The sequence below is a fragment of the Hippopotamus amphibius genome, chromosome 2 (assembly GCF_030028045.1).
Source record: "Hippopotamus amphibius kiboko isolate mHipAmp2 chromosome 2, mHipAmp2.hap2, whole genome shotgun sequence".
NCBI lineage: Eukaryota > Metazoa > Chordata > Mammalia > Artiodactyla > Hippopotamidae > Hippopotamus > Hippopotamus amphibius.
This window is the reverse complement of record NC_080187.1, coordinates 51,370,618-51,396,866: the sequence shown is the minus strand read 5'-3', so window position 1 is coordinate 51,396,866 and position 26,249 is coordinate 51,370,618. Positions and strand designations below refer to the sequence as shown.

Genomic DNA, 26,249 nt, shown 5'->3' with positions numbered 1-26,249 from the left:
TTCTTGGAATAACTTGTTGACAGGTACCCCCCAAAGTCTAAATGAAATGAACTTTAATTTTACTTTTTTCATTACTTCTGGCAAAGGTTTGTGTGAGGGAGGAGGGAAGCGGGGCTTGGCAATCATAAGCAAAGCTATCTTTAACCAATGAGGGTATGACTGTCCCAGGAATTTTTTTTTTTTTGGTGGTAAAATACACATAACATAAAATTGATCATTTAAACCATTTTTAAGCACACTATTCAGTGGCATTAAGTACATTCACATAGTTGTACAACCAACACCACCATCCATCTCTACAACTTTTTCATCATCCCAAACTGAAACTCTGCACCCGTTAAACAGTAAGTTCCCATAACCTTCCCAGGACTTTTAACAAGACTAAGTGGGGGCTTTCTAGGTGGCGCAGTGGTTAAGAATCCGCCTGCCAATGCAGAGGTCACGGGTTCGATCCCAGCTCCACATTGCCGCGGAGCAACTAAGCCCCGTGTGCCAAAAAAAGACCAAATGGAAGGAGCACCTGCTTGCCAGTTGCAGGGGGGCCCTAAGGGGATTCTGCCCTCCCAGTTGAACAGAGATTCCCCTGGTGACTAAGCCAGCTCTAGGTTAACGCTCCCGCCCTCACATATTGTCCCAGCGGGCGGAACCGGTATTTCCTGATTGGGGCCTCAGACCCTGTGATCCCGGCTAAGAGTAAGGGAGGTTGGTGGAGGAGGGGAACGGAAGCTGATCATAAAAGTTAACTTTCCACCAAAATAATTAACCTGCTTTCGCATCCCCCCACCTCCCCAAATACCACCAAACACCCACAATGGTCCACAACCATCCTCCCGTGGTCTTTGAAAGGGTAGCAACGCTGACCCCTTCCTTGCCCACACCCCTGGAAAAGATCGAAAAGCCGACCAGATCACGAATTCCGCTCGCCCTTGGGCGGGAAGAAAGCTCAGCAGCAGTCTTGCAGGGAAGGAAAGAGGTAGGGGAGTGGGCGCGCAGGCTGGAGTGGCCAGCGGGTCCCTGCGGCGACAGCAGCCCCTACCCCACCGCTGCGTGGCGTGCGTGAGCTACCCCTCCGTCCTTCCCTATACCCCAAAGTAGTGCTGCAATAAACTGCGTTTCTCCCGCGGCTCGCTAGCTTGGCACCCTCGGGGGCTCGAAGGAAGCAGGTGACAGCCGCAGCCCACCCTCGTCCCCTCCAGGCCGCCGCTCTCTGGCTCACCGCCGCCCCAATCCCCCTGTCCCCACCCTGGACATATATTTTTTTCTTTCTCCCAAACCTCCAAACAGGAAATAGCTTGAGTCACAATAATACACAGGAGCAGCGGCCGAGGCTACTCGCGCCCGCCCATTCCCGGGGCCGCCTCCAGCACTCCGGCTCGGCGAGGCGCCGCCGGCGACGCGCGCGGGGAGCGCAAGGGACACCGGCCCAGCAGCCGGCGCCGCGTCCGAGGCGCCCAGGCGCCAGGCAGAGCCGCCTTCGCCTTGTGCCGGACTCCGCCGACTGCGGCCGCCACCCGCCTCCAGGCGAGTACCCTCCTCCCTCTCCCTCCCGGGCCACCGAATGCCCACGGGCGTCCCGGCGCTGCCCTCGGCGAGGCCGGAGAAGAGCCGTCCCAGGCGCAGCAGCCGTGCTCTGGCAGCGCCGGGATATCTCCCCGCGGTCCCGACTTTGGCGGGGGAGGGCTTTGCGGGCTGCGGCCGGGCGTTTGCGCCCTGGATCTTTCGTGGGGACGGTGGGGGGGAGGCGTGAGTAAATGCGAGTTGATGTCACCCCATGCCCCTCTGGATTCGGGGTGTACTTTATTGGGCATTATTTTTCCTTTTTGGGGATGCTTAACTGTTGCCTCCCCCCTCCACCCCCCCCCACCCCCCCGGATGACAGTCACAGGGGTTTCTCTTGAATCGTCTGGAAGTGGGTTCGGGCGCGCAACTGGGGCAGCCACAGGTGCCTGGGAGCCACCTTCTTTTTCCTACCTGGCCTGTAGCCTTCTTCCCCAAGGGATGGGAACTGTTTCACTTTCTGTTGAGCTTCTCTTTAACCAGATTAAAAGGGCCTCTGAGTTTCTGTTGGCGCAGTCAGCGTTTGCAGTATCTGGGGTGGGGGGTGGGGGGCGCAGGAGCTGGTGCCTTGGATTTACACGGGCCGAGAGAGGAGCGGGTTAATTGAGAGCAGGTGGGGGCTGCCTGGGCTGCGGGCGGAGTCTCAGCAGCGGAGGCTGAAAACTCCGCACACCTGAGAGCCCCGTGAATGCTGGTTAGCTCGCGCAGCCCGGGAGCGGCGATCTGTACTCCCAGCTGAACAGAGTTTTGGAGAACTTTTTTTTTCTTTGTTTTTCTTTTCACTGTCTGATCCATTTGTAATGGAGGGGCCGAGCTTGTCAACATGCTGGGTGTTGTCAGACTTAAAGGGCTACATGGAGAGGTTCTTCTATAGGGAACTCAGTCAAAACTGAGTTGGACATCTTTACGTTGGATAAAGGCCACTGAATTCCAGGCATTCTTCGAGCTCTAGAAGGGTGTTTTCAAGACTGTTTTGAAGTCGGCTTGAGGGCTTTCTGCAAAACTGCCGCTCCGTCAGTTATCCTCATCGTCTGCGGCTGCTCGCTAGTCCTGGAGGTGGTGGGGGTGGGGAGGGGGGTTCTCTTAGGAGGCTCCGTTCAGTCAGGGCTTCTATCCAAGTTTCTCAGCGCATTTTTACAAACTGTGGTTAGTACGTAAGTTAAGTCCTTAGCCAGTTCTTTTGAAACATATGATCAACCCTCGGCTTTTCCCGATGAGAGGACCGTGGTTTTAGAGGGTTAGAGTGTTAGGGTGACTGTCTTCACTTCAAACGCTGTGGGGCCTTGCGGCTCTGAGAAAGGTTCACGGTCCAGCAACAGCGGCGGCACCTGGGGGCCTGTTACCAATACAGGGTTTCAGACCTACCCAGACCTGCTCAGTCAATGCCCCCAGGGGACCCTTTGCATAGTATCGCTTGAGAAGCAGTGGCCGAGGGTTATGTTGGGGTGACGTTTTTTGTCCAGTTTAAAAAAGTGATTTACAATGTTTCCCTACATTTCCATCCAGTCCTACATTCGTGCCTTCATTTGCCAGACCAGGACAGACACACTACAGCTTCGTGGATCACAGCCCCTCCACCCTAGAGTGGCAGGCTCCCGAAGCAAGATTTGGACATGTGGTTAGCACACTAGCCTGTGTGTTTTTTGTTTCTAGATACTTTTATTCTTTCATTGTTGTTATTGTGATAAAATACACACAACATAAATTTGTCATTTCAACCATATTTTTTTCCCGCCCCACGATTCAGTGGCATTAAGTACGATCGCAGTGTGCAGCCATCACCACTGCCCTTTTCCAGAACTTTTTCATTGTCCCAAACAGAAACTCTGTACCCATTAAAGAACACAGTAGTGCCAGCTCTTCCCAGCCCCTGACTTCTGGATACTGTTAATGACATTTTCTGTAGAGTACAGAAAAGGTTGAATAGGAATGTAAAGTAAAAGTAAAATCATCTTCACAGAATAAGAATAAACGTTTGGAAATCCCTGGGTCACTGGCCTGGTGAACTTGGCACTGTAACTCCAGATTCTTAAAGTGCGTGTGCTTTCTTTAATGGAGAAAACCTGAACCTGTGAGGGCTTCCTCTTTGGTTTCATGAGAAAAGAATGGAAATGCCCAGGGCTCATACTGCACTAATTAAGTGCAGATGACTGGTAAAGTTTATCTCTGTGCTTCTTTTAACTAGCTTTATTTTAGGGGTCCTGGTTACATCGAGTTTAGTTTTTGGTTTTTTTTTTAATATTGATTCAAACTTATTTTTGAAAGTAGTTGAAATAAACCTTAAGAAAAAGTGTGGTTGTTTGGTGTACATATAGGAGGAGGTCACAGCGAGACTTCAGAAAGACTTGAAATAATTTTCTAAAAGACACCAAATTATTTTGTTTTTGTTTTAATGTTAAGTGAGTCTGATGGTCCAAGGACATTATTTCTGGTTGTAAAAATGTGTAATTTAGAGAAGCTTTGTTGTTGTTTCAATTGAAGTATAGTTGATTTACAATGTATTAATTTCAGATGTACAGCAAAGTGATTCAGTTATACATATATATCCTTTTTAAGATTATTTCTCATTATAGGTTATTACAAGATATTGAATATAGTTCACTGTGCTATACAGTAGGTCCTTGTTTATTTTGTAAATAGTAGTATGTATCTGTTAATTCCAAAGAGGAAGCCCTCATAGGTTCAAGTTGTCTCCATTAAAAGAAAAACTTTGTAATACTGAAAGTCATCTGCTTGCATCTGCTTAAAATTGTCCAGGTTGTGGTTTGAGGATATGCTTTTCAGTGAGAACAGAAATGTGAATTGGCAAATTAATAAAAATGGTTTCATTCATGATCTAACAAAGACATTGTTATAGGTCAAGGATGTGGTTCAGAATACATAAGTGAACTGAGATATTGGGAAGATTTAATAAGTAGCCAAATAGTGGCAGATCCTTAAAATTCTTCCCAGATTCTTTTTTCTCTAAGACCCTTGACTTTGCTTGTATTGTGACTTTCATTAGAATGAGGCTATCACCTTGTAGGAAGGAACTTACAGCTTCCTTTGATTGAAAAGCCCCTTTGAAATGATGAATGAAGATAATTCAAATAGGCAAGATTTGGCAGAAAATTCTCCTTTTTCAGGAGATTCTTGCATTCACAGAATTTCAGAATGTTATTTTTTTTAAATTATAGTAAGGCAAAGAGAAAATGTTTCCCCTCCTTCACTATGTTCTCTTCCAAAATAGCAATATAGTTCAGTGTTTTATTTGGTGAACAAATGCTGTTTTGTAGTCTACACAGGAGGAAAAATGAGTGAGTGGATTTGTCAGTAATTCAGTGATGCCTGGAGATTCACTTGGGTAGTTTAGTAAAAATGGAACCTCTCCAACTACTCTAACCTTTTTTTTTTAAATTTATTTATTTATTTATTTATTTATTTATTTATTTATTGGCTGTGTTGGGTCTTTGTTGCTGTGCGCAGGCTTTCTTTAGTTGCGGTGAGAGGGGGCTACTCTTCATTGCGGTGCTCTGGCTTCTCACTGCAGTGGCTTCTCTTATTGCAGAGCACGGGCCCTAGGTGCGTGGGCTTCAGCAGTTGTGGCTCATGGGCTCTAGAGCACAGGCTCAGTAGTTGTGGCGCACGGGCTTAGTTGCTCCGCGGCATGTGGAATCTTCCCAGACCAGGGATCAAACCTGTGTCCCCTGCACTGGCAGGCAGATTCTTAACCATTGTGCCACCAGGGAAGCCCCTACTCTAACGTTTTGAATGAGACTCTCTACATTGGAATCTGTAGGTTTAATGACACCTTGGCTAATTCCAATATATAATTAGGTTTGGAAGTCACACACACACACAAACTAAGATATTGAGAAATTAATCTGAAAGTACAAGAGAACAAAATTTTATATTAAACATGAAATAAAATTAATAATGAATTCTTCCTTAAAATTAGGTAGTCATTGTTTCAGGTTTGGCAAATCGAATCAACACCTTTTGATGTTGGTCTTCATTCTTGAGATCTGAGGTTTAGAATTCTGAATGTCCAGAAGAACCCACTGGTCTCCTTAAGAGAGATCAAGGTATTAGACTATTTGGTTCAGCATCAATGAACTTTTGTTAAGTGTCCATTTTGAACTGGGTATTTTCATACATATTCTCATTAAATCTTTACAATGACCTTGAGAAAGGTGTTTCTTTTTTTATATTACAGGTGAGAAAACTGAAGCCAATGTGAGCCTTCCTACTCTAGAATGTGGTCCTTTCCACAGTCCTTCCGTGTAGAATAATAAATCCCTGCCTACTAACTCCCCTTCACCTCTAAGAAAACTATGTATTCATTAATTCTTCATTCAGCTCTTTTGGAACATCAGGTACTACCTGCTCTAGGCTTTGAAGCAAAAAAAAAAAGATGAGCCCAAACTGAAATAAATTCCAAAAGAGCAAAGGACTCAACAGCAAAGGGTTCTTTCCGTGGTACCACAAGATCTCTGATGGGTGATCAGTTAGATTATACTTGGCTTGAATGTAGCATTAGCATAGCTAGTCCACCTCCCAGAAAAATCAAGTCATGGGCATTCTCCTTATTGAGACCGGTCAGCAGTGCCATCTCTGCATATCAACCTGATGGTATTTACGAGGCACCCCAAGTCACTACACAGTGTGGAAGAAAGGGCACAGAATTCAGGTGCAAAAGAACTGTTATTTACCCTGACCAGCTGACTGAGCAGGAGTAAACCTCATAAACTCGGAGCCATCATGTCCCTAAATAAAAAATTAGGTAAATAATTATCTCCCTCTAAGATTATAGTAGGGACTCAAAAGCACCTCATTTATAAAAGTGCTTGTAAAAAAATGGTAATAAGAATTTCTTACCTTCATTTGGGAGAAATTTACAATGCAAAGGAGACAGAAGCAGCTACACATCTGATGTACCTAACACTTTTTAGTTAACTGAGTTTGTTTGTAATTCTCTTCTCGCTTCTAGCTCATTTTTTAAAAAACAACTTTATTGAGATGTAATTCATGTGCCATACAGTTCGCCTGTAAAGTGTACAATTCATTGGTTTTGAGTATATTCACAGAGTTGTGCAACTATCACCAGAATCAATTTCAGGACCTTTTTGTTGCCCTAAAACAAACACCACTGCTTCACGAACCCCTTCTGCCCCTTAGCTGGTGCCTTCTAATCCCCTGCCTCCCCCACCCTAAACAACCACTAATTTACTTTCTGTCTATAGATTTGCTTATTCTGGGTATTCGATATAAATGGAATTATATAATATGTGATCCTATATTTCTAGCTTCTTTCATTTAGCATAATGTTTTTTGGTTTGTCTACATTGCAGCATGTATTAGAGCTTTCTTCTTTTTATTGCCAAATAATATTCCATTGTAAGTGTATACCACATTTTGTTTATCCATTCATCTGTTGATGGACAATTTGGGTGTTTCTGCTTCTTGCCTGTTATGAATAATGCTGCTGTGGACATTTCTGTTTTTATGTGGACATATGTTTTCATTTATTTGGGGTATGTACCTACAAGAGAAAAACATATGCTAACTCCATATTTAACATTTTTAGGAGCTGCCAGACTGTTTTCCAGAGTAGCTGCACCAGTTTACAATCCCATCAGCAATGTGTGAGAGTTTAAATTTCTGCACGCCCTCATCAGTCTTCTTTATTTTAGCCATCCTAGTTGGTGTGAAGCAGTTTTGGTTCACACTCCTCTGATGGCTAACGATGTTAAGCATCTTTTCATGAGCTTATTTATGAAGTCATCCTTTTCTGACCTTTTTTTTTAAGTCTCTTTCTAAGAGAACACTAGATAGAGGAAGAGGAAAATCAACTTTGAGTAGATTCCCTAGTTTCAGTGGTTTAGAAAAATACTGAACATGTAAATTGAAAACTTTGCTCTTTTAAAATTTATTTTGGTTTTGGCTCATCTTTTTATTTGCCTTGCGGCCTGGTATATGTAGTACCTGATGTTCCAAAGGACTTGAGTGAAGAATTAATGCATAGATTCTTGGAGGTGAAGGGGAGTAAGCAGACAGGGACTTACTATTCTGTGTGCTGATTTAACGCCCACTAAATATCAGGCACCTCTCAAATGTTGATAACACGCCAAAAAGCATACTTGTGCTGATGATGGACATTTTAATATTTATTTATTTATTGGCTCTGCCGGGAGTTAGTTTCAGTATGCAAGATCTTCGTTGCTTCGTGTGGGATCTTTTAGTTATAGCATGCAAACTCTTCGTTGTGGCATGTGGGATCCAGTTCTCTAACCAGGGTTAGAGCCTGGAGACCCTGCACTGGGAGAGCAGAGTCTTAGTCACTGGACCACCAGGGAAGTCCCGATGGTGGATATTTTAAACACTTGAACTAAAATATTGTTTGATATTGTGTTGGTTAACATATGTGCATTCTACTTATTAAAATATATAAGAATATACTTTACAAATCATATTAATAAATTGTTTATATCTTTTATTAGGGTACTCTTGATTTTATTTTCTACTCCCAGCAGGAGGGTAGGCTGATAGACATTTTGGCGTGATTTGTACATTTTTGTTCTTTCCCAGGCTGTATGGCAGTGTTTTTTCTCTATAGCCATGTGGAGAATCGTCTTTCGTGTTCTACAGTTACAAATCAATCATGAATATTTAAAGTACCTGTTGGCATTTTCGAGGTCCACTCTATTGAACTTGGGTTGTGCTGTTTGGATCTTGTTTTACCAGCACATGTAGGGAGCAGTAAGAGAAAGAGGGAAATCAGCTGAATTTAGAAAAAGAAAATTAATTCCATTTGAAAATGAAGACAGCCTTGGAATAAGCAAATGGAAGTGTGTGGTTCAGTGGTGCTAACACATTGGGCTGTATCTGAATCACCTAGAAACTTGTTAAAACAGACATTACTGACCCCCTGAGTTTGGTTTCTGTGTCAGTCTGGGGTGGGAGCCTGGGAATCTGCATCTTTAACAAGTACCCAGGTGATGCTGGTGCTGCTGGTCTGGGACCTCAGAGAACCAGTGAATTGGAGGCAATTGGAAGAGTAGGACTGGAGCGAGGGTGAGGGAGGGGCCAAGGCTAGAGGTGGGCTCACACATCCTGTGTGTACAGGAGCTTAGTAGAGCCAAGGAAGTACCTACAACCCAGGCTGCGCGTAGACAGATGCTGGGAACTGGCACACGGATTCAGTGGGGAGGGGTGGCTGGAAGAACAGCCTCTGAGATGGGGGAGGAGTGGGACAGGGTTCTGAGGAGACAAAGGCCAGTGAGGCCCCCCAACTCCCTGTAAACTGGGGAGTGAGGACCCACCTTCTCACCACTTTCAGGAAGGCCAGCGTTACAAGGTATTGGGATGGGCTGTTTGGGGACAGGGCCAAGTTGGACTTGCCTGCAAAAGATAAGGGATCCCTTTAGTCCTTCAGGCCACAGTCCTAGAATCATGAGTGACCCTTCTTCCTCTTGCTTATTACTGTTAATCATAGTCAACCTAGAAGCCGGGGAGGTTTGTAAGCCAGAGCAGGAGTCCTTTGTGCAAGTAGTGGCCATCAAGTTTTAGTTTTCCTCCTTTCATGCCTTTGTCTGCTCAGCTTAATGGCTTAAAAATTCATGCTACCAGGTGTCTAGTCTCCTTAGCATCACTTGGCATAAGCCGATTCTGAGGGTGGGTGCTGAGAATCCATGTCCTGAAGGTCAGGTTTGCTACAGAGAAGAAATCCAAGAAGGGCAGCGGCCCACTGCTATCGGGTCCTGCAAAGCTGAGCTGTGTCCCACCCTCCCTGCGGTTTCACAGACTTGAGACAAATGTCTCCTAATTGTATTTCATATTTTATTTGAAAGGAATCCTCAGTGTATCTGAGGATATAAAGCACTTCTCTCGGGCTTTGGAACAAGGCCGAAGCCTGCCTCAATGTGTCCTGTGTTATTATCTGGGGGCATCTGCCGTCAGCAGAGGGAGGGGGTTTAGTATCAGTGGGTGTGATCTCTGCCAAGCTCTGCCTGTGACTTGCTGCTGAGGTCAGGAGCTGAGTAGCCGCCGCCCACGTTAGACTCACCTCTGTGTCCTCCATCCCACTCAGCCAGTTGCACAATTTTGCATTTCTGCCTGGCCCCTTTGGCCCCAGGGTGTGCACTTCCTCTGGTTAATGGTCAGGACTGGACAGGAAGTATTTCTCAGCCCTGCTTCTGGGAGGGATGCTGTCTCGGGATACCTACGGTTACCTCCAGTTTCAATGATTCACTAGGAAGACTCACAGGCTTAGCGTACATGTAGTCATACTCACCTCTATGATTATTACAGTGAAAGGGTACAAAGCAAAATCAGCAAATGGAAAAGGTACATGATAGAAATCTGAGGAAACCAGGCGCAAGCTTCCAAATGTCTTCTCCCGGTAGAGTTACACAGGACATGCTTAATTCCAGTAGACCATGTGTGCAATGTTGCCAACCAGGGAAGTTCATTAAAGACTCAGTGCCCAGGGTATTTTTTTCTGGGGACTTATTATTATGCTGGCATCCTCTGCAGAGCATGTACCAAAAGTTCAGACTCCCAGAAGGAAAGCAGGTATTTAGCCTAAACCACATTATTTGTGTAAACAGTTTAGGGACAGTGAGCAACTCCTGTCAGTCCTGGGACTAGTGGACCCTTCCTCAAATCCAGACTTCATTCAAGGGCCAACCTTGTAAGGAGGCCTCTCAAAGGATGTTAATGCTTTTGTGCACAGGTGGGGATGAGGATGGAAAGCGAGGATGGTGACAGGAGCCCCTGCATTTGGGGAAAGGGTCTGTCCACGCGGCTTCAGAGGCCGGTGCTGTAGGAGTTATTCTCCCTCTGACCAAAGCGGGACTGGGTGGAAGTGAACTTGGGTTTTGCACTTGAATCTTGGCTTCAGGATGATAATAGGGATTCTTTCACTTCAAGGATGGAGAAGGGCGAGAGTGCACATGGCAAAGAGTTCAAAGTCCTGGTTGTTCATGTGCTCATTCATTCTCAGCAGGCACTTTTTTTTTTTTAAGTTTTATTTTCTGTTTTGATATATCCTCATACTTTTTTTTCTAGACACTTCCCAGAACTGGGAGAAGGTTAATGCAGGGAAGGGAGAGAAAGGAAAGTAAGATTTGGTACACTTTTGTTGTTGTTGTTGTTGTGTTTTTTCTTTGCCACCCTGAGAGGCTCCTGGGATCTTAGCTCCCTGACCAGGGATCAAACCTGGGCCTCTGGCAGTGGAAGTGGGGAGTCCTAACCACTGGACCGCCAGGGAATTCCCTTGGCATGCACTCTTGATGACCATACTCTGCCAGGCCCTGTGGCAGTTGCTAGGGATACAGTGGGAGCAGAGCAGAGTCTCTGCCCTCATGAGATCCTAGAGGGAGACAAATCAGTAAAGAGGAAATTCCATTTCATTATGATGGGGACATACCTAGGGCCCCAGTGCAACTACCCAGGCTTAGTGGGTGTCAGAAGGTATGAATTTTGTGATCAGACCAACCTGGGTTGGAATCGCACCTTCACTACTTACTATCGGTGTGACCCTGGGAAAGTTACCTAGTCATTTGGTGCCTTTCTTCATCTGAAAACAGGGATAATTTACATCCACCTCTGAAGGTCATTGTGAGAATTACATAAGGTAACACATTTTAAGGGGAGCACTTATCTCAGTGGCTGACACAGTGGACATGTTCATTTAGCCACATCTAGGCAAGGGGAAGGGTGTGTTAGCAGCAGGGGGTGGCATCTGCCACACCTGCTCTGTGCAGAGCCTAAGGTCAGAAGGCATCTCTAGCCCTGAGCTCGTAGGTGCATCACAGGCTGCCTTCCTGCCAGCTCACCCTACTTACTGATCTGAGAACATTCTTTGCTGTTTTGCTTTTCTGGTTCTTGGGGATATTTTTCCCCTCTGCCTGGAATGCCTCAGATCCTTTTGTCAGCTTCAGGAATGTGTGCTTATATTATTAATACCTAACCCAAGTACCTTCTCTGTGAAGACTTTCCCAAGCCAGTCCTCTTGGACAGATCACTCACTCTCTCCTTTGTTCCATCCCTGTTCCATGGTCACTCGCATCCCTAGTACAGCTGGGTTGCAGTTACTTATTGCTCGGTCGACTGGGTGGTTCTGGAGGGCAGGGATGGTTTCATATTATTTGTATGTACAGCGTCAATTAGAGTGTTGGGTAGGGAGCAGCTCAGTGGTCATCCTGGGAGTGAGTGAGTGAATGGAGTGTGGGTTTGGATTTAGAAAACAGGAAATGGACACAGTGTCAGCAAAATAGGTATCTGCCTTCAGAGCAGAGCTTACAGTCTAGAGGGAGAGAGAGAGAGAGAGTAAACAGGTAAACATATAATTAGAGAAGTGACAGGAGGAAAACAGAGTCTGGCTCAGCAGCAGGTGCAAGAGGAGCAGGTAGGGAGAAAGGGGCGGTTCAAATGTCGATGCCCTGGGCAATGTGCAGTTATCTTCTGGAGCGTGGGTGGTGCTGGAGGCTGGAAGGACTGGTCAGGCAGGGAGCCACCCCAAAAGAGCCAGGAGTCCTCCAGATGGGGATGGAGGGGTGGATCAAAGGATACCAGCACCTCAGCTGCCAAAGGACAGGACTGTAAGGGGATTTAAGTGGACACTTGGAAGTTTGAAATGGTCCACTTGGGAGGATGGAAAACTGGGGTTGAAGAACACAGGGTTGATAGAGGAAGTGACAACCAGTGAGCTGAAAAACCTGTCTGGGCTGGATTTCTGACCTTAGTCTGTTCAGGCTTCCATAACAAGATGCCACAGCCTAGGAAGCTGAAACAACAGACCTTTATTTCTCACGTTTCTGGAGGCTGGAAGTCTGAGAGCTGGGTGCTGGCGTGGTCCGGTTCTGGGTGAGGGCCATCTTCCTGGCTTGCAGAAGGCGACCTTCTCACTGTGTGCTCACGTGCCTTCTCTTAGGTGCATGTGCGTGGAGAGAGAGCCATCTCTCTCTCTTCCTCTTCTTATGGGGGCGCCTATCCCACCATGAGGATCCCAGCTTTGTGACCTAACCTAAACCTAATTTACCTCCCAACGCCCCACCTCCAGTTACTGTCATGCTAGGGATCAGGGCTTTGACTGATGCACGTTGGAAGGACACAAACATTTATCCCATAATAACCTGGGCCAATAAATATTTGCTCAGTAAATAATAATCATAGCTGGCACTTCACGCCTCAGATGGTTCCGGCTCTAAGTGCTTTGCATATATTTATTAAATTAAATTTGCATACAACTTTAATAGGTAGATGCCATTAGTATCCGCTATTTACAGATGAGGAAACTGAGGCCCTGGAGAGATAACAGAGGCTTGCCCAGGCCACGCAGCTAATTAAATGTGAAACTGGAATTCAGACCCAGGCAGTCTGATTCTAGTGAGCAGGGTTTTAACCATTATACCCTGCTGCCTCTTAGTTAGGAAGTAAACCCTACTATCATTGGGTATCTATCATACACTGATTCCTGAGAGAGGAGAGATGCTAGAGATACAAGGATGAGTACGACATCGTATCTATCTTCTAGGCCATCATAGAATGCTGAGAGAGACAGAGCTATGATTTTTGCAGTCAATTGAAAGGTATTGAGGCCAACAAGGACCTTCGTTTCACCTTTCTTTTGTAACTGTAGTACATAGAACCATTGGCAGAGGCAAGTGTTTTGCTATTTCAGATGCATGTGGTTGCTGAAGTGCTCACAAAGTTACATATATTGTTTAGGGAATAGTGAGCTGACTCATCAAATTAAAATTGTCTATTTTTACTAGAATTTCTGATGTAATGATAATCAATGATGGTAGCACATATCCTAAAATTTATAATACTTTCAAGATATAATTTGAGAAAAGTGTACTGTCAAGATACAACTTTATAAAAAAGTTTTTTAAGCTAAAAATATAGATAATTTAGAAATAGTTTACAGGAAAATGTTAAACAAAATGACTTAAAAAACCTTGTAGTGTTTCAGGATCTTGACTATTAAGGTCATATGGAAGCTCAGTAAACCCAGGAGGTAACTCACTTCTATTGTCTGGATGGGGGTGTCCACGGAAAAACCCAGCCCATGAGGAGGAGGCTAAGGAGGACAGTGACCCCTAGGTGGGAAGCCAGCTTGGTGATGGTTGGGGGAGGGCGGCTTCCTGGAGAAGGAGAAAGAAGAGGATGTTTTCTTGCCACAAACTCCATATTTGGATCCACTGGAAATAGCAGATTTGGGAAAGAGGAGGTGAGGGAAGGGAAAAGCCTGCAGCTAAGAGGGGGTTAGAGGTTCGGCATTAGATATCCTCCTGTCTCAGAGGAAGCAGCACCTCTGCCAGGGATCAGGAAGCAGATGTGCTGTCCAGATCCTCAGATGCACTAAGGCCCACTCAAGAAGGCTCTAGAACAGAATAGGAAAGAGTAAGACCTGGGCTTGAATATTGGCTGTGTCACTTAGGAGCCATGTGATCCAGGGCAGGTTTCTCAACTCTAAGCCTTAGTTTTCTCTTTGTAAAAGGGGTCAGTAATATTGACTTCTCCCTGAATTGCTGTGGTTCGAGTTTCATTGCTCTTATGGTTATTTTCTTTCTCAAGTCTGCACCCTTCTGTCTTGAGAGGAGGAAGTTTTGTCCAGCCACCCATACTCTCAATCAATGATCATAAGCTCCTTTTGAAGGAACAGAATTTGGCTTTGAGAAGAAGACGGAGTCATTGCAGCTTTCCTTCAAGGTCTCCAGCTCCTCACAGCCACAGCTCAGCTTGTCATTTGCTTTAGACCTTTCCTCCTCTTGCTCTGCCTCAGCGGGTAATATCCCAACAAGCTGCATTTCCTTCTCTTGATGGAGTTGCATCATCTCATTTCCTCTCTCCTGAAGGTTTGGGACTGCACTTTCACCCAAGGCTTGCTCAGTCTGACATCATTAAGGTGACTCGTTGCATCTGCTTTTCTGTTCTCTTCTTTTGCAGCGCTGGTGTGAATTGATTTTTCTCTCTGTCTTGGGTCAGGTGAGATGCGTGCTTGGTTTTGCAACGTTAGTCAGTTTCCTCCTGGATCTTCACGCCTGGTCATCAACATGGTTGCCCTCCCCTGATTCCAATTTATTACCCTGTTCTCTTCTCCAAGAGAAGATGATCGCTTTTTAAACATTTTTTTCGAAATATAATTGATTTACAATGTTGTGTTGTGTGTGTATATATATACTTTTTAAGATTCTTTTCCACTATAAGCTATATAGTAGGTCCTTGTTGTTTATCTGTTTTATGTATAATCGTATATATGTTAATCCTAAACTCCTAATTTATCCCGCTCCTCCCGCCCCACCTTCGCCTTTGGTAACCATAAGTTTGTTTTCTATGTCTGTGAGGGTAAACTTACCTTGTGTTCAACCAGTCCCATCAGACACTTGATCCAACTCCCCACACAAGCCCTAGAGTGCCGTCTGGAGATCCCAAGTCTTTTTCAGTTGCTTGTAATAGTTTTATATGGGATTTAACTTCTTCCTCTTGTATTTTATTGGATTCAGCTTCTCACAGTATCAGACGGTGGCTCATCTCGAACATGGAGCATTTGCTTTTCCCAGCTGATTTGCTCTAAAGCATATGTGCTGGATCAAACCACAGGCTGGTCATGTCCAGGCCACCTAGCTTTTCTTCTGGGCTTTTATCTTTTTTTTCTCACTTGATGAGAGCTTTCCTTTTGTCCCCTCTTTTTCCCAGTTTTAGGCAGCATTATGAACTGTATCCGCCTCCCCCACCCCCACCATTCACACGTTGAAGTTCTAACCTCCAGTCCCTCAGAATGTGACCTTATTTGGAGATAAGTTCTTAATAGAAGTAATCAAGTAAAACTGAGATCATTAGGGTGGCCTCTAATCTAGTATCACTTATGTCCTTATAAGAAGAGGAAATTTGGACACAGACACCTACAGAATGAAGATGGTGTAAAGATACAGGGAGAAGATGGCCATCTGTAAGCCAAGTAGACAGCCCTGCTTCATGGCCCTCAGAAGGAACCAATCCTGTCAACACTTTGATCTTGGACTTCCAGCCTCCAGAACCTGAGATAATAGATTTCTGTTATTTATGGTGCCAGTCTGTGATACTTTGTTACGGCAGCCCTGGAAAACTAATACAGTCAGAATAAGAAATTCTGCCTGGAACCAAGAGAGATGTTAACACAGCAGCTGTCACATACACTCCACCATCTCCCACTGATGCCCCAGGAGAGCGAGACGGGGGCTCCTATTATCGGGTTCTTCTGCCTTGAGCTCTGAAGTGTCTCCTGGGTTTGCCAAAAGTACAGCTTTGGGGCAGGATAAGGCTCCTCCAAGGGGCCCCACACTGAGGCTCTGTGGCCACCTTGGCCACAACACTGTGATCACTAACAGGCTCTGCCCGGAATCATACCTATGTCTGACAGCCAGCAGACCACCGCTGGGGCGGGTTGGGGGCAGACCTGGATCAATGTAGAACCCAAACCCGCCAACGCTGCCTCGGACTCCTTCTTAACCTTTAGTTAATCTTCTCTTTCCATGGCCCAGAGGACCGACCCTATCTTCACACATAATTTAAATTCATCATGGTTCCATTTTTGATAGATGAAACAAAGTATTTGAGAGGGCAGAAGAGGGAGTTACCTAGCCCAGCCTGGGTAATGTAACCAAAGAGAGCTTTCTGAAAAAATGAAGATGTAACTAATTAGCAAGGAAAAGAAAATAACATACTTACATGACATATATTATATGCTGGACGTTACATATGCTAAGTGCTTTACACGTAAAAACTGATTTAGGTGGTTTTTTTTTAATTTTCTTTTTGTTATTTCTTTTTTTTCCCTCCAGTTTTATTGAGATATAATTGACATACAGCACTGTGTCATTTAATGTGTACAGCGTAAAGATCTGACTTACATACATCATGAAATTATTATCACAGTAAGTTTCGTAAACATCCATTATCTCATAGAGATATTACAAAATTAAAGATATAGAAAATTTTTTGTGTGATGAGAACTTTTAGAATATACTCTCTTAACTTTCATATATAATATACAGCAGTGTCAATTTATTTATCATGCTGTACTTTACCTCCTTCGCACTTATTTATCTTATAACTGGAAGTTTGATCTTTTGACTACACCTTCATCCATATACCCCCTCCTCCCATCCCTGCCTCTGGTAATCACATATCTGATTGCTTTTTCTATGAGTTTGTTTCTTTTCTTTTTTAAATAAAGTTATTTATTTATTGGCTACATTGGGTCTGCTGTGTGCAGGCTTTTTCTAGTTGTGGCGAGTAGGGGGCTACTCTTCGTTTTGGTGTGCTGGCTTCTCATTGCAGAGGCTTCTCTTGTTGCAGAGCACTGGCTCTAGGCATGAGGGCTTCAGTAATTGTGGGTCACAGGGTCTAGAGTACAGGCTCAGTAGTTGTGGCTCACGGGCTTAATTGCTCTGCGGCATGTGGGATCTTCCTGGACCAGGGATCGAACCCATGTCCCCTGCATTGGCAGGCGGATTCTTAACCACTGCGCCATCAGGGAAGTCCTGTTTGTTTGTTTTTAAAGTATAAATGACCTGCAATGCTATGCTAGTTCCTGGTACATAACATAGTGATTTGGTATTTCTATACATTTCAAAATGATCACCACGATATGTCTAGTTATGATATGTCACCATACAAAGGTATTACACAGTTATTAACTATATTTTTCCTCATACTGTACATTTCATATCCATAACATTTATTTTGCAACTGAAAGTTTGTGCCTCTGATTTAGCTTTCAAAACAGGTCTATGAGGTCAGTGCTATTGTTAGTCCCACTTTACAGATGGTGAAATTGAGGCAAAGAGACATTAAGTGACTTGTCCAAGGTCACACAGCTAGTTAGTGGTGGAGCTAGACTTCAGTCCTGAGTGGTGTGGCCCCAGTTCATGCTAAGGAGGTTGGGGGCAGGTGTCGGCAGGTGGGATGTGGGATTATGGGAACTACTGTCTCCAGCCACTGGCCACAGATTGCTGGATCTCAACACTTCACACCTTGTGTAGTTACTACCAAGTTCCAGAGACTCTGGCCCTTTCCGAAAATTGCAGAGCAAAGGTGACTAATATCCCCCTAACCCAATGAATAGCCAAACCCTTCTTGATTTAAACCAGCTCCTGTCAGTGTTCTAAAGTCTGTGCAGTGCCACTGCTCATCTGCTCACAGGCAAGAGACCTGTCAGAATCCTACAACTCTAGGTTCAGAATGGAAGTGTAACATGAACACAGTTTCTCTCTCTCTCTCTTTTTTTCTTTAGCCACGCTGCTTGGCTTGCAGGATCTCAGTTCCCCGACCAGGGATTGAACCCAGGCGATGGCAGTGAAAGGGCCGAATCCTAACCACTGGACAACCAGGGAACTCCCTTTTTTTTCTTTATTTTTCTTTCTTTCTTTTTTTTTTTTGTACAATTTTTACCAACAGTAATAAGGAGTGAATTTTCCTTACATAAGGAGTTGAAAGTTGTTTATTTCTTAGGAATGAGGGTACTTGTAGAATTACTATGTATTCAAGTTAAATGGGAGGGACAGTCACATGATTTTCATTTTGGTTTTTAATCATTCAGTAGCAGAGATTAAAAATCTTTGAAATATGGTAAGGAAGAACCTCCCCAGTTGGTGAGTACCACCTGAGCTGGGCCCTTTTCCTCTGCTCCCTACAGCAGGCGCAGAGACCCTGCTTTCTCCTTTTCTTGATGGTTTCCATCATTCACGCCAGCTCCTGGGTTCCTGTACCCTTCAGCCAATCTCCCTATTTTCCCAACAAAACCATTCAGCCTTGGGCTTCTCCGTAGCTGCAGGGGAGGGTCAGAAGTTTGTAAGTACTCCTTGCGCTTGGCTGCAAAGAAATGAGGATTGAGGAAGGTTTCTTGAAGAGGTACTAGGAATAGAAAAAGAAGGACGGATTGAGAGAGATGGAAGGAAGGGAGGGAGATGATATCCACTGAATGCATATACATCATCTCATTTATTCTTTAAAGCTACCCCTGCGTCCTGGTCTTCTTCCAGTTTTACAGATAATGAGATAGGTTCAGAAGGGTCAAGTAACTTGTTCAGAGTTACGTGGTGTTAAACAGCAGAGGTGGGATTCAGATCAAGTCCTCTCATTTAAACTCAGCTCTCTTTCCCTGTGTCACGGGGCTGGTGTGACTAGGCACCCCAGGAACGGGTGAGGCTGGCTTCAAGGCCTCATGCCTGGAGAGCCAGGAGGAGGGTGCAAGCAACAGCGAAAGGCAAGAAGCAGCTGCTGCTGGTGGCTGGGCAGTGGGTTCCTTCAGGCAGGTATCTGGTTGAGTAGGAGGACGGGGTTGAAAGGACAGATTTGGTGACCTCTAGTTGAAGGTAATCGTATAACCCCAGCGGTGAGTGCATTCTGAGCCTGGCTATGACGAGAGATCAGTTTGAGGTGACAGGGGTGGGGGGGGGGTGGGGAGGAGGAAGTGTTACATCTAGAAGAGCCGTGACTAATCTTGACCTCTTTGTAATTCTTTTTACACCATGTAGTCTGTTTTTCTTACAGTGTTCTAGTGGCTCATCTGAGTAGCGAATATATAAAGATGTATTCTATATGAAGCTGTTGGGGGCGAGGGGGGATGAAATGATGCCTAAAGTCATAGTGTATTTTATTTGTAGTGGAGTTTAAAAAAAAAAAAAAGGACTGTTTCCCTGACTCTTCTACTTTTAGTTAAGGCTTTTTTCAGCTCCCTGAAAAGCAGACCACACCCTATATAACAGCCTGTTTGGAGCATTAGTTCATTTCCATTTTTATACTTCTAAAGCACAGGAACAGCCAGAATACCCTGTGAAGAAGGATGTCCACTGTTTTTTTTCCTCCAGCAGAAATAAGTAGATATAATCAGTTCAAAGGGAAAGTCAGTCTTAGCTGTAAATTTTTATATTCACTTTTAATCATTCAGAAAGAGAACTTGAGCATCCTGACTTAAAAGTTTTTTGAATAATGTATAATTAACATTTTTTAAAAAATAAGTGATTTTTAATCAGATAGTTATAGTTATAAAAATTTTCTAGAATCCTGGAAATTGGAATTAACCAAGTAATTGAATATATCCAAAGACTTTCTAGAATTACAAAGAAAATAGCCATAAAATTACATATCTGGATGGGGTGTTTTGGCTAGATTTATTTTTTTCTGTGTGATTGTCATCATGTACTATTATGAGGGAGTTTGTACAAAGATGGCAATTTTTAAAAATGAAAAAATAAATTAGAAAACTGAACAACTCATTTGTGGAAAGAAAGCAAATTCTTTCTAATTACTTGCTAAAGCAGAATTCTTTTCCTAATAAAAGACCCAATTTTAATTTTGTATAAGATCATCATAGGTAAGAATCACTTTGTAAGAGTTATGTTAAATGCATCAGAAATTCCTACAGAAAATGAAACTTTAAAACATGCCATTTATAAAGTATTGTGTCACTTTCATTATAGTAAAACAGCTTCCAGTGGATAACAAGTTCAGCTTGATTTTTTGTTGTTGGTAAGTCAGACTTCATTTCTTGTTTGAGAGGTTTGTGTAGTAATTGTTATCGTGCATCATTAGAAATACAATTTGTTAGAACAAAGACTGTTGTATAAGTATAATTACATCGTCCTGTATGATAAAATGAGAGCTGTATTGAAGCTTTCTTTGACAGTGGCAGCTGTAGCCAACCAAGTTCAAGTTCAGCCTATACAAGAATTCCTGTGACTAACTGGTACTTATTGTTTGTAGAACAACCAGTGGGAGTAATATCATGAATACTATGGAAATGAAATATTCCGAGACCAAATGGTTTGTCCCTTGTTTTCACCACTTACTTGTGTTCAGATTATATTACAGTATCCATGGGAGACTGGTTCCAGGACCCCCAAGAGTACCAAAATCCACAGATGCTCAAGTCCCTTATATAAAATGGCATAATATTTGCTACAACCTGCACACATTCTCCTGTATACTTTAAATCATCTCTAAATTACTTATAATATGTAATATAGTGTAAATGCTACTTAAATAATTGTAAATACAATGTAGATGTTACGTAAATAGTTGTACGTACAATGTAAATGTATAAATAGTTGCCAGAGCTCGGCAAACTTAAGTTTTGCTTTTTGGGACTTTCTGGAATCCCACTCCTTCAATATTTTTGATCAAAGCTTGATTTTATCTGTGGATAGTAATCCTTGGATATGGAGGGCCGATTGTAATTATATAATTGGGCCAAGCGAAGTAGGGGCTCTTAGTCTGTTGCTGTTGTTGGACGATAACTTAGCATTCATCTGTTCAGGCCTCTCATCTAATGAAGAAGGAATTTGAGGCTTAGAGAGCAGTTGAAGTGTTAAGTTACTGACCTTGAAACATTTTTGCCATCAGATTTTTAAGCATACTCTGTAATATATATGAGTGTATTACTTTATAAGTGATATACTTTTGGGACTTCCCTGGTTGTTCAGTGGTTAAGACTCCACGCTTCCACCGCAGGACTGTGGGGTACGTGGGCTCGATCCCTGGTCAGGGACTAAGATCCTGTGTGGAAAGTGTTATAAACCTATTACAGTACAGTACAATATAGCTGATTGTGTTAGTTGGGTACCTAGGCTAACTTTGTTGGACTTTTGAACAAATTGGACTTATGAATGCACTCTTGGAACAGAACTCGTTCGTATGTCGGGGACTTACTGTATTAGTTCCTAAGGTAAACATTACAAATATTTAATAACATAAATGCTCAAACTAAAATTTTAATGGACGAGAGACAAAAAGGAAATAGATGGTTTAATATTTTCTTTCCATACCCCAAAGATTGTTGGTATATGCACCCCGCTTTGGAGACCACTGATTTAAGTCCCTTAGGTTAAAAAAAAAAAGAAAGTTGCTGTTAAGGAAAGAGACTGTGGAAGAAGAGTTCAAGATTTGGGGGCGTATGGAAGGGTTTGGGATACTTATTCACTGTGAATATCAAGGTTAGTCAGAAGTATTATAGGACGACTCTTCGATTTTACTTCCCTTCTGTATATGAGTTTGTTTAGACAAGGAGCAGTACAACTCATATTGCATTAAATAGAAAAGAAGAAAATACCTTGAATAAGTGGTCAGGGAGGCATATAAATCAGAACTCTTTCAGAGTGACAAAACTCAACTTGAATTTCACAAAAATCAACTTATTATCTTAATAAAAGTGTACCTAGGCTGTCCTAGGATGACAGTTATCTTAGCCATAGCTGGTGGATCCAGAAACTCGAATGATGTCATCACATTTCCCCTGGTACCATTTTTCTCAGCAGCTAGTGGTGAGCCATCTCCATCTGGTAGGGAACATGATTGCTAACAGCCCTAATTTCCTATCAGCCCCTGTTACCAACTCCAGTGGAGAGAGAGCATTTCTCTTTGAATGTCCTATTTTCATCCCAGGGAAGACTGGTCTACCCAGGCTGGGTCATGTGTACCATAAGTGGGCCACTAGGATGGACCATCCACCTCTACCCCATGGAAAGAGGGTAAGAAAAGTCCTTAAAGCTGGGAGGAGACATTCATAAAAAAAGGGAGAGGGGTTCCATTCTGAATATTCCAAGTAGTAGTATTTCCATGCTAGCAGAGCTCACCCGTGTTGGGTTTTAGAGGTATTTAAAAAGATATTTTTTAAAGAAAACAACAGAATTGTTTCTCTATTAATTAATCTTCGCTTTGCAATTGACACAAGCAAAAGGTTTATAGCATTTAGAAATGCATTGCTGTAAATGACTGGAACTCCTTTTTCAGTGTCAAGCGCAGCCTTTTAGAAAGAGGTATTTGTAGAAGGAACAGATGTGCTTCTGATTTTAGTTCACCCAGAGGCATGCAGGCTTTTTGGGACCAATTATTATTTTACTACTAGACCTTGAGATAAATCACCTGCTGTGCCATTAGTACTTGAAGGATTAGTGGCCTCAAAGATTTAAGTGCGGATTAATTGGGGAGTGTACGTTAGATCGCTGTGTTTACAACCACTGTCGTCCTGCAAATCATTTTCATTAGAGCTTTATTCAGAATTCTCTAGCCTTATATAATACTGACGTCGCAGGGAAATCTGAACTAGCCTTTTATTTATTTATTTATTTATTTATTTATTTATTTATTTACTTATTCATGGTTTGGCCTTAGCCTCGCCCCCACGCCTTACCCCCCACGGTAGAGTTGAATAGTTCTGGCTAGGGATACGCTGAGCATCTAAAAGCAGAGCGGCTTCCAGTATTGAAAAAGATTACTTCATCTGCTTCAGCGGAGCAGTGTCCAAAATTTACTTGACCTTGTACTGAGAGAGACAAGATGAGGTACAAGAAATATATGGCTATTCTGGAAGCAGCAGTTGGTATCACCCCACTTAACAAAAGAGAACTTCTACCTGAGAGCAGAAGACACGTGAACCTTTGGCAGCACCCTGGGTAAGCAGCAGAGACCAGAAGATGCTTTGTGTGTGTTTCGGGGGCCTAAGTGGAAGAAAAGGTCATCCCTGTCATAAGGGTAATAGATGTTGAGTTCTTCATTGAGAACTAGTTTGTTTCTTTGCTTTTTTTGTGTGTAGTTAGCCTCCCATTTATCAGCATTTTAAGTAACATTGCTCCGCACAGCAATGTATACATTTTATCTTGTTTAGCATATTCATTTTCTAAGCACACTACGTTTTTATGGCTAAAGTTAAACTCCATTTCAAGTTCAGTCTGAGCTCGGATTCCAAATTTGTGTTGTCTCAGCAAATAGGAACTTGTTTCTTCCTGGCAGATATGGCCTTCCCAGACTGAATTAAAATGGTCAGTAATGAAATTCATGGTAATGATACTCTTAAGAAAATTCCTGGTCTAGCAGTCAAGAAGATGAAGTAATGGGTGTGTTAGAGCCCATGTTTACATTCAGATATTTTAATTTTATGATTTTGAAAAAAATTTTACATTGTCTGTAAACGTAGCAGTTCTTGAAAATGAAGTAAATTGTGCCTTATTTTTTTTTCCCTACAATACAAGTATTTTTCTGACTGAAGCATACATGCAGACTATGTTTCAGGTAAACACTTCTCTTGAAATAGCAGTCTTTGCTTCACGTCTCTTTCTACGGCCCCACTGATTTACCATGTTGAAGAAGGATTTCTGAATGGTTAAGAGGCCTCAATCCTGACTTTCTTCTCTGAAGTCCTTCTTTTGAGTCTTTTACACATTGAGGAGAAGTTTTAACTGAAGATGTCTGTATGCTACACAGTATTTTTTTAAATTAAATAATTTTATTTATTTTATTTATCTATTTATTTATTTTTAATTTTTTAATTTATTTTTTTTAATTTATTGGCTGCATTGGGTCTTCGTTGCTGCGAGTGGGCTTTCTGTAGTTGTGGAGAGTAGGGGCTACTCTTCATTGCGGTGCACAGGCTTCTCATTGTGTTGTCTTCTCTTGCTGTGGAGCATGGGCTCTAGGCGCGCGGGCTTCAGTAGTTGTGGCAAGTGGGCTCATTAGTTGTAGCTCACGGGCTCTAGAGCACAGGCTCAGTGGTTGTGGCACACGGGCTTAGTTGCTCCGCGGCATGTGGGATCTTCCTGGACCAGGGCTCGAACCCACGTCCCCTGCACTGGCAGGTGGATTCTTAACCACTGTGCTACCAGGGAAGCCCTATTTATTTATTTTTATTGTCTGCGTTGGGTCTTCATAGCTGCGTGCGGGCTTTCTCTAGTTGTGGTGAACGGGGGCTACTCTTCATTGTGGTGTGCAGGCTTCTCCTGTTGTGGAGCATGGGCTGTAGGTGTGCAAGCTTCAGTAGTTGCAGCACTTGGGCTCAGTAGTTGTGGCTCACGAGCTCTAGAGTGCAGGCTCAGTAGTTGTGGTGCACTGGGCTTCGTTGTTACGCGGGGCATGTGGGATCTTCCCGACCCAGGGATCAAACCCATGTCCCCTGCATTGGCAGGCAGATTCTTAACCACTGCACCACCAGGGAGGTCTCTCACAATATTTTTAAAGACTGAATTCAATTTTTAAACTGAACAAGCCACACATTGGCACTCACTCAAGGATCAACTTGAGGTATCTGTGTAGTTAATGATATTTCTTTTTAAAAAATAGAAAGTCACTAGCTTATTTTTATCATATAAACAATATACATTCAGAAAAATGAGGGGAAAAAAATCATCCATCGTCCCATCTTCCTACAAGGATTACCGTAATCACTTAAGTTAGTAGTTCTCAAGGGAGGATGTTAAGAGGCAAAAATTGTCCCCTACAGGATATTTGGCAGTGTCTGGTCACAATTTTGACTGTTCCAACCCAGGGCTGTGGGGGTGGTACTGGTATCTAGTGGGTAGAGGCCAGGGATGCTGCCCAGCATCCTACAATGGACAGGACAGCACCTCCCCACCCCCGCCAAAGAATTATCCAGTGCAAAATGTCCACAGTACCACTGTTGAGACACTTGATTTAGGTAGATCCTCTTGAAATCTAAAAGGTAGTTTTTTTGGAAATAAATTAGATATTTCTTTGGGAAATTTCAGAGATGCTTTAGAATGGAATCCTAAGGTGGAAAGATGGTGACGATGATGCTTTTGCTGTTGTCCTGAAAGTAAAAGGAAGTGTGTATGTGTGTAGAGGGTGAAAGACGTAAGAGTGACCCTAGGAGAGGTGATGTCGGTCAGTGTTTAGTGATGGCTATGGAAAACATTTTGTAATGACCAAATTGTGATTCTTCAAGTAGCCCCTAGAGATTGGGTATACCTTAGCCTGGACCTTTGTCCCAGTGACAGAAATTTAGAGTTGGAAGGACATTTTGTTAGGGATGGCAAACAAATTTCACGTGTCATGCCAGAGCCTGTTGATGAATGGACAATTTAAAGGGTCAGGTCCTTCCTGACCAAGGCCAAGTACGGAATATTGAGAATAATGAGGGATGCTTGTTCTGGAAGTATAATTTGGAGAATTGGGAAGCTGTAATACACATGGTTTATATCTTTACCATTCCTTAATTCTAATTTAGGCTTCGAATTTTACACGTGTGAAACAGCCTGAGTCATCATGATCAAGGGCTTGGCCCTCAGACAGCAACTGGATGTTCTTAGTTTCTGGCTCTCATTAAGGGATTCACCCTAAACAAACACGTGTGATTCAGATGTGTAAGCTGATCGCCACATTGTTCATTTCTTTTTGGAGATAACCTTTTCCAGCCATCGGAATGAGTAAGTACCCTAGGTAGAACCACCTCTGGTTGTCCGGTTCTCCTCAATTTCCCAAGTTTAGTCAAACAGAAGTCAAATTATTCATTCCAAAGTGATCCTTAATAAGGGAAGTTGAGTGTTCCTTTTTTTTTTTTCTTAAGAGAACATTCCTTTAAGCCTCATGAAATAGCACTGCATCGCAGGTCAAGATCTTCCTTATATCTGTAATACTTTGAATTCTTTGAATATACGTGGACAAAACAGTATTTTGCTGATCCTCATTTTTTGTTTGCTGACTCTCTTATCACCTGATACAGCCTTCCTGTGGACATATAAATATCCCTCACCTTGTGGTAAACTCTCCTTTCTCCATATCCTAGGACGGATTATCTCCTACTGATTAATTTTATTAATGAGTTCTAAATCCTTTAGAGGCACCTTGATATCTTATTTCTCACCCTTTAATGTGCATATGAACCACTCTGTTAAAATGCCGATTCCATATAGAAAAATGGTACAAATCAACCG

General features: G+C 43.2%; 1 protein-coding gene across 2 annotated transcripts in view; it reads left to right on the top strand.

Moving 5' to 3' along the window:
• Window positions 1–1,334: 1,334 nt before the first annotated feature.
• The window catches only part of TJP2 (tight junction protein 2), a 118,267-nt gene continuing 93,352 nt past the window's right edge, over window positions 1,335–26,249 (top strand). The window contains exon 1 of one of the 2 annotated variants that reach the window (XM_057720969.1): window positions 1,335–1,521. The gene's annotated coding sequence lies outside the window, so the exon portion shown is untranslated. Of the gene's footprint in view, window positions 1,522–25,721; window positions 25,743–26,249 lie in introns of those variants that run through there. The other variant, XM_057720967.1, reaches the window with a different exon arrangement.